The following is a 9526-nucleotide window of genomic DNA, read 5'->3' as shown; positions in this document are numbered from 1 at the left end:
GTGTTCAGCTTCTTTGATGTGTCTGTCTTCTTTTCTCAGTGAGGCTTCTTGACAGCTACACATCCTTTCAGACCCATAGTGCTAAGTTGTCTTCTCACAGTGGAGGGGTGGACAGAAACACCTGGGGATCTGAAGCAGCTTGATTTTCTCCTCATAGGAGCTGTTTATCCTATGGGGACAGTTTTGTTGTCTAACAGGTTTTCCAGAAGGTTGTTAGGTGTCTCATTTATCCTGCAGCACTTTTGGAAACTCCTGTTTCTTTCATTTTTTACTTCTTTTTTTGACAAGTGGTCTATATTATTCTATCCTATTATCTATATTGTATATTATTATCATATATTCTCTTAAAAAGAAATAATTTGTACTTGTTGTTTGAGAGGAAATTAAATCATTTGACTTTTAAACAGTATGTAGGTGCATTAAATGCTGTTTTAAATGGTTGAGGTGCCTGATAGTCTGATCTTCAGAAGTGTTTAGATGTTGTGCAGGGTTTACAGACCGCCTGTGCAGGAGAACCGTGTGAGGAGTTCAAACTGGAGTGTGGGCTCTGTTTGTTTTATCCAGCTAAGTCTGTGATTAAACTGTACTTCAACAACTGGGTCACTTTAACCTTATTGCTCCATACCTGCCGCATGTCTTTGGAAGGGTTTAAAGTGAAATCTAAATCTACAAGATTTCCCTTTGTGTGCAAACTGGTCAAAGTTTGTGTTTATTTTGTAAGTGGAAATAAATGAACACCTGGAACACCCTAAAAATAACTACATGGAGCACCCTACTGCACACGTAATTGCACAACTACTGTTTATTTGCTGAATTTAACACAATGGATAAAAATAAAACACAAATTTTCCCTGCAGAGGATGTGTTATTTACTTATTTTAATTTAGAAAATCAGGAATGTGACTGTGCAAAAGAAAGAAGAAGGCTTCTTTTATCATACATCTGATCTGATCCACCTCTGGGGGAATTTAGAAACAGAGTAAATTAGATTTTCATGCTGAATTATGGCCATGGGATGGTCAGGCTTGAGAGCTGTCGGTAAGCAGTGCAGTGGGTTTCTGTGAGAACAGCTGAGCTGCATATACTAATTTTTCTCTCCTCTCCTCATCCTACAGTTTACACAACGTTTTTACACATACACACACATTAGCACATGATAAGCTCCTTTACTGGAGTAAATATACTTAATGTGTAAGCTTCACTCACAATATTCTGTTTCTGTCATTTCTCTCACATACTCTTTATTTCTCTCTCTTGCTTTCTCTCTCACACAGTCTCTCCCTCCTCTCTATATCACCTATGTCTCTATCTCTCTTGTCTTTCTCTCTCTCTTTCTCTGCCCGTTCTCGGTCTCCTTCTCTTGCTTGTTCTCTCACGCACATTCTCTCTCTCTCCCTCCTGTCTTTATCCCCTCTATCTCTTTCTCCTTTCTTGTTCTCTCTCTTTCTCTCTCCTTGTTTTATCTGTCCCTCTCTCCCTCTCACTCTCTCTACCCCCCCCCTGTAGGCTGTTATGTCTCACCACACTCATCCTACAGCTTGAGTCAGTTCTTTGGAAATGTCACTGTCTTTCTCTTTTCCTCCTTCATGAACGCACACACACACACACACACACACACTTGGTTGCAGGCACACAGCAAGCAAACATCTGCTCTTTAACAATAATGAGTCTTTAGATGTTTTGGATTTTGGAGTTCTGCCTTTCCATTATATGTAAAGTCTGGGGACACTTTGATCTCTGGAGGTTTTTTTTTTTTCCCGATCATGAAGCAACTCTGCTGATTCTTTGTGCAACATTCATCAAAGTATCTTCCTCAGTATGAAGAGCAGGTTTAATGATGGTTTGAAACTCTTTTGGTCCAAATGTGCCCTAAAAACATGAACGGGTTGAGTGCTGATGAGTGATGACATCACAAGGGGATAAAATGGGCGATGCTTTGAATTTTACCTAAGGTGAGGCTTTTATCAGCTGTTCCTTTAATAGTTTTTGCCAAGAAAAATGGCAACATCTAAACAAGTTTCTATTATATGTTTAGTTACTGCAAGCTGACAAAGAAGCAACACTAATTTGTATAAAGAACATGTGCTAGGTGTCTTTAGTACTTTTGCATGACTAGACTAACATTTAGTGCACAAGACAGCGCACTCAGATAGCGCAAATACAAATGTCTTATTCTGGACGTTCACACAGTAATAATAATAATAATAATAATAATAAAAATATATATTTTTAGAGCACTTTTCATACCAGTGGCAGCTCAAAGTGCTTTACAGACAGATGATATTGCTCAACAGTAATATAAGAAACTGAGAAGTATGAATTTAAAATCATGTAAAAATGTAACATAAGTTTAAAAAGATGAATAACAAAGAGCCGTTGAATTTTGTTTAAATGCCAAATTAAAGACCTGCGTTTTCAGATGTTTATTAAAAGTGAGCTCTGAGCTTGACTGTCTGTTAAAAAGTAAACTGAGCTCCACAGTTCAGAAGCAGAATAACAGAATGAGTCTCTCTGTTTTCTGCATTTTACTGAAGATGACTGCAAAAGGTCAGTATCTGCAGATCTAAGATCAGACAACAGACAGACATCAGGAGGTTTAAGGTCAATTAGAGCTTTAAAAACCAGCAGCAGAGCTTTAAAATCCCTATAAAATATCCAGGCAGTCAGTGCAGATGGGATATGGGATAATATGAGTTCTCAACGTTCATGTTGTCAGGATCCGTACTGCTGTGTTCTGTACAAGAGGATGGACTGTCGCTCTCTCTCTCTCTCTCTCTCTCTCTCTCTCTCTCTCTCTCTCTCTCTCGCTCTCTCTCTCTCTAACAGAAGGAGCTTTATGAAGCACATTTCTCCAGATAATCACTTCTCTTCATTCTTGAGCATGACCACGTTTTTCCCATCATTTTTTCCTCAGTCTAGCCAGTTGTTCTCATACAAACACACACACACACACACACACACACCCAGTGACCCCAGTCTGAGCTGAACAGAGACAGCTGAACGTTTCATTAATTCAGATGAATTTTCTATTTCCTTTCATATCAGTCTGTAGACAAGTGACTGCACAGCATGGTTACTGAGCTGTTTTATATTTTAAATGTATAAAATATTTTAAAATATTAAAGTGCCCAGTAAGTGGAAGCACAAGGTAGGTGTTTCTAATAAAGTGGCCAGTGAGTGAAAACACAAGATAGAAGGTAGAATAGTTTCTAATAAAGTGGCCAACTAATGAAAGCACAGATTAGAGGTTTCTAATTAATTGTCCAGTGAGTGGAAGCACAAGGTAGGCATTTCTAATATAGTGGCCAGTAAGTGTGTGAGTCTTCTGCAGCTGGATGCACCATTAGTCTTAGTGCATTTCTCTGTTGTATGAAAGAATGGAGTCACATTTCTCCAGAGCTGGATGCCAGGGGAATTTTTTCTGTCTTTGCCAACAACTGTGGCAAGAAGCTCTACAGCAATGAGGGTTCAACCTGGGTGGCACGCACAAAGGTATGACATTCTATTTTGAGACTTTTAGTTTTGTACTTTATTTTTTATCTTTTCAATGCTGTATTTGTCATTTTTTGTAGTTGGTTTATTATTTTACTTTTTGATATTTTATTGTAGTTTCTTTTCTATTTTGCTGTGAAGCATATTGAGAACCATTTTACTTGTGTGAAAACGTGTTATACAACAAAAGTGTATTATTTTTTTTTTGGTAGATAATAATATTAAAACAAATAATGTAAGAGATTTGTTATATAATTATTTATATTATATTATATTTATCACAGAATTTTTTGTATTATTTATTTACTTTGAGATTACTCACCATCTTCACACAGTTTAAGGTGAGTGTGTGATGGCTTAGGCATGCAGTTAGCCCCATGCTAATTGAGGTACATAAGCTTCCATTACTTGTTAGCTACATTAGCCTCGTAGCTCCAGTGTAAAACTATGAAGCTTCAGGCACCAAACATGTCTCAGCTGATTGTGTTTGTGCGGCAGCAACAACAGCACATCTCCAGATCAGAAAGCAGCGTTCATTCCTCTCTGCCCAAACATTCAGCTGTAGACACAACACCTACCTGCTTTCCTCTCTAAAAACAAAACCGCCCATACTCTGTGCCCACCGCGCGCTGTGAGAAAGGAGGTGTTATCTTGCCTAATGCAGCCGAATCCCTTTATGAAGAAAGGAATCAAAGGAATGAAAACAAAGGTGGCTGTAAAGATAGTGTTTTTGATTCAAATCTTTCTGGGCATGGCATCCTGCTCTCTCTTTCTCTCTCTCTCTCTCGCTCTCGACGTGTTAAAGCCTGAAAAAGACTCTAATAAGATACGCTTTCCTTTGCTGGGTCAGAGCACAGTTGAATTTTACTTTGAAAGCATCCATTCAGAACTTCAGGCACACATCCAGATGTGTAATTCATTTCCCCTCCTTACAACAAATGTAGTCAATCAGCCAAGACCTGTTGAAGTTTATTTATTTATTTATTTTGTTTTCCACTGGAGCTATGAGGCTAATGTAGCTAACAAGTCATGGAAGCTTATACCCCAACAGTTAGCATGGTGCTGATTGTCCCTTGTTGTAAAGCATTCTCTGTGGTTTTATTCATGACATCATCAATGACATTGACTCAACTTTCATCACATAACTGTTGACTTTAAACATCTGAAGTCCTGCAACCCCTGGAATACAAACGGTTAAGACATCAAACATTATAACATCTGTCATGACAGTTACCAGTAAGCACAACATGACACTGAACAAAATCTGTCATAAGTAATGACATTATGTGCTTGGTTATGTCCTTGTTATTTAGCAGTTACAGTGGTTAGGCTACTTTTAAAAAAGAGAAAGGAGGACAGAGAGTTGGAGAGATTCATCGCACAGCTCTAAGCTCCGTAACTCCGGCCTCGCCCACACTTATCCGAATGTTTGTAAAAAATATAATTCATCTTAGCATGTCAGCTTAGTAGATACTTCATAAAATATGATGTCAAATGCCTCAAGAAGCCTGGCAGTATGCGCACTGCATACAGTATAGAGTGTGAAGCTGGAGCAGAGATTTTCTAAAAAAAAGTGAAGGAGACATGTTACAAACACAGCAGACTTTGACTTGCAGGCCGTCAGACCTCCATAATTCAACGTTTCAAACAGACTCAAAATCCTCAAAATACTCAAATTCCTGCCAGAAAATAAAAGCTTAAAAAATTTAAAGAAAGCTACCACTTGCTGTGGGGTTGTTTGCATTGCAACAGCTATATCATCATCTCTGAAATGTCCACACAAGTGGTTTTCACTCCATTGCAATTACTAAGTTTGGGTTATTTATATAGTACATGACCATTTAGTCATATTTTTAGAAATTTGATGTATTTTTTTATATTTACAGTCAAAGTGATGCCCCATTTACAAGAACTGAGCGCAGTACATTCTGTCATCACTGCACTGCATATCAATGGAAAAAGTAAAGTTCAATGAAGTAAGAAACATTTTCACCTTTTTTTTTGCACACAGAAAAATACCCAGTTGTCAGTCATTTAGGGCATCATATGCCTTCAAAGAGGGACAATTATTTAATATCGCCCAACACTAATTCTTCAGTGATATGTCAGCTATTTGCCAGGTACTAATTTTAATTTTTCAGCAGTTCTACTGCCTCAGGTGCCAGAATGTAACTGCTGCGCCATTTCAAGTGGAACAGGTGATTTAGCTAGCTAGCTAAATCAAGCTACTACTGATTTTTCTATGCTTGATATAAAGAAAAGGATCATTTCTTTGTAGTGTGTCTCTGAAAAACCTTCATTTGGGGGGCCATGTATCCCTAACTCTTCATCTACCTCTCTATTTGAACAAAAATCAGGACACCCTACTCCTGGCTGTGAATGCGCAGTAATGGAGGGGTAAAGGGCAAGCGGTGAAATGTGATTGGACCTAATCCTTGCTAAGAGAAGAGCCAGCAGTGATTGAAAAGAAGGTGAATAAAATAACGTCCCATTTTCGCTAGCCAGAAATGCATGTTTGATGTGCAAGATATCAGTTACGATGGTATACAAAGTAATTTATTCATGTCCAAATAAATTGCATAAATAAATCATGAGTAAAGGTTTTATTTTATACATGTCATAACTGCCATGCAAAATCCTTTGAAGTTCATATATTTTTCAGTTTGAAAAGTCCAGTTTCTTTGCATTGTGTCAAAATTTGATGATCAAAAGTAGAATGACAGAAATGCTCCAGAAATACATGGGAGAAAATCTTGTTCTATTAACTTTCATTCAAAGTTAAGAATGTTTTTTTTTTCCTCCTGTAAAGTTTCATGACATTATTTTGGAGATGGGAGGTTTTACTCGGACAGTACGATATATTAGTTTCAAGTGTGTATTTGATGCTAAGTGAGGTACATCAACTTTCATTATTTGTTAGCTACATTAGCCTCATAACTCCAGTGTAAAAGTAAAGAAGCAAATTTCAGACACCGAACATGCCATGGCTGTTTGACTCTATTTTGGATAAGAAAGGGGTAACTGCACATTAGCTTTTAGCAAAACTATCACTTTAACTCTTTGCTGGCCACACCTCTCTCTCTCTCTTTCTCTCTGTCTCCTGCCCTTCTCACTACATGGATGTTGTTTCCTCTCTCTGCCCCAGAGGAATGCACTCAGAACAAAGAGTAGAATAAGCTGTGCGTGTATGTGTAAGTATGTATATACATTCGTGTGTGGTGAATGGTCAGTGGTCATTGGCATGTTTAGAAAGCCTCTCTGTAAAGCTGCCCTGCCTCTCTGTGCTGGGGTTTAACCCCACATGAGCGCCCCAGATTAGGGGGACCTTGCTTTGCCCTCTTATTCCCACACCCACACACCATCCTCCTCCTCTCAGTGGCATCCCAAACAGCTCCAGTGCAGCAGCTGCCCACAGCTTATACCTCTAAATATAGACAGCATGTGATGTAGAGAGAGCAGAAAAATGAAAAAGACGGTCACGTCACTCTTTTACTAAGTGAATAATTAAAGGGCTCATGTCATAGACAACTGAATTTCCCACTTTTTTGCAAAATAAAGAGCTTGTAAACATTGTTAAAGCTTATTCATAGTATTCGTTTATGTCATTAACCTCTTCAACTCCTTTATACCACCGGTGGTTCCAAAACACACTTCGTCATATTCTTCATAACTTTCATATTTCATAAGCTACATTCAAAAAGTGGGTGTCGTATGAGAGCTGTAACTGTCTTCTTTCCAGTCAGATCGATGGGTAATTTTAAACTCTTATAATAAAAGAAGCAGAGCTAAAATAACACAAACAGTGTCTAAGAGTTTTGGCCTTCAGGACTAAATTGTAAGCATATAACAATATGTCTAGATCATAAAACACATTGTCTGTTAATTTGAGGGGAACTTTTACAAAAAAAACAAATAAAATAAAAATTTACATTTATTTCATGCAGTTACTGAATAATTTGCCTTCATGTAAATTCAGATGGAAAAACCAAAATACACCCTGGAGAATAAGAGGGAAGACCACATCTCCATTTTGCTGGGCAAGTTGTGACTCTGACTGAACCTGATTAAAACCACGCAAAATAGACCACAGTGACCATGAAAAAGATTTAAATACATGTGGATACTTTAGATGCATCTCCAGAAAATGCTATGAGAAGAAGATTAGCTAGACTGGTGGACTCAGTCCATACAGCCTGCACGTCTCCAGAGTTCAGAAAATTCCGGTGTGTGATATTTTATAAATCTAATAAAAGTGGCTACCAAATCTGCCAAAGCTCTTAAATCAGAAATTCATGCGTATACATCAAGCTGAAGTCAGCTTCTTGTCTGCCAGCTTCTCATTTCAATTTTCTGTTCCACCTTAACTTGGTGCTGCAGTTACTCTGAGGCACATTAAACGTAGAATGAATTTAGAAAGCTGGCAAATATAAAGAAAATATCAGTTTATGTCAAATTTGAGACTTCAAATTAGCTTAAGAACTGTGCGTAGAAAGCTTGGTGTGGAGTTTAGTGTGGAAGAACTTCACTGGCCTGCACAGAGTCCTGACCTCAACCCAATAAAACACCTTTAGGATGAATTAGAGCGGAGACTGTGAGCCAGGCCTTCTCATCCAAGATCAGTGTCATTTTTTTTATAATTTTTTTTTTTGACCATACTTCCAGAAGCGCATTTGTGAGGTCAGACACTGATGTTGGACGAGAAGGCCTGGCTCTCAGTCTCCGCTCTAATTCATCCCAAAGGTGTTCTATTGGGTTGAGCTCAGGACTCAGTCAAGTTCTTCCATACCAAATTCACTCATCCACGTCTTTGTTGGAACAGGGAGGGGCCATCTCCGAAATATTCCCACAAAGTTGTGAGGATGAAATTGTTCAAAATCTTTTGAACAATGCTTAATGCTGAAGCATTAAGAGTTCTTTTCACTGGAACTAAGGGGCCAAAAAAACAACACCACACCATTATGCCCCCTCCACCAAACTTTACACTTGGCACAGTACAGTCAGACAAGTACCATTGTCCTGGCAACTGCCAAACTCAGAGTCATTCATCGTATTACCAGATAGAGAAGGGTGATTTCTCACTCCAGAGAACACATTTCCACTGCTCTAGAGTTCATTGACGGCGCTTTACTATCACTACCACTGTGATAGCACACACTTGCCCGGAGCGGTGGGCAGCCCTATCTACGGCGCCCGGGGAGCAGTTGGGGGTTAGGTGTCTTGCTCAAGGACACCTCAGTCATGGACTGTCGGCACTGAGGATCAAACCGGCAACCTTCCGGTCACAGGGCCAGATCCCTAACCTCCAGCCCACAACTGCCCTCAATTTACAGCTGAATTTACCAAAGAATTCATGAAAATTCCACAAAGATATGTTTCATATAAACATTGACTGATGGAATTCAGCAGCTAACCATTGGCTTTCAACCATTGAGTTTCAAGCTAATAAGTTTAAGGTTGGCTCCAGGCACAATAAAATGAAAGCTGCTTTCTCACTTTTCCTGTCTGTCTGTCTTCATTACCCTATTTACTTGTGGTATAGCTTGTAGAATGAAGCGAGCTGTGAGAGAGACTGAGTGTAGAAAGAGTATTCTGTGAGTTCTCTGAGAACATTTAGACTGAAATAACAGTCTCAGAATTGGCAGTGGCAGTAATGATGGGGCTATAATTACAGAGTTGGTTCAAACCGGCCTCTGCCATCTTCTAGCAGAGGCAGTTCAGTCTAATTGCCTGTGTTAAATGGGGTGAGACACATTTGGAGCAGCAGATATAATTGAAATTGATTGAATTAGAATTATGACTGGTGAAAACCAAATTAAGGATATATTTAATAGAATTTTTGACGAGGCGTAACAGAAATGAAGACAGATGCCAAGTACAGTTGCTGGAATCAGGGCAAGCAGAACTCTGTACAAAGTTGTACATAGTTACAAAAAGTCTTTAACTGGTCTTATTATTTATTTATTTTTTTTATATTACACAATTGTCCCGAAAAAAAAAGTTGATGCTTTGAACTCTTGTCTTGACTCAGATCTGT

This window comes from Pygocentrus nattereri, chromosome 8, assembly GCF_015220715.1.
Source record: "Pygocentrus nattereri isolate fPygNat1 chromosome 8, fPygNat1.pri, whole genome shotgun sequence".
Taxonomy (NCBI): Eukaryota; Metazoa; Chordata; class Actinopteri; order Characiformes; family Serrasalmidae; genus Pygocentrus; species Pygocentrus nattereri.
The sequence above is the reverse complement of the archived record's forward strand: the minus strand, read 5'-3'. Positions refer to the sequence as shown.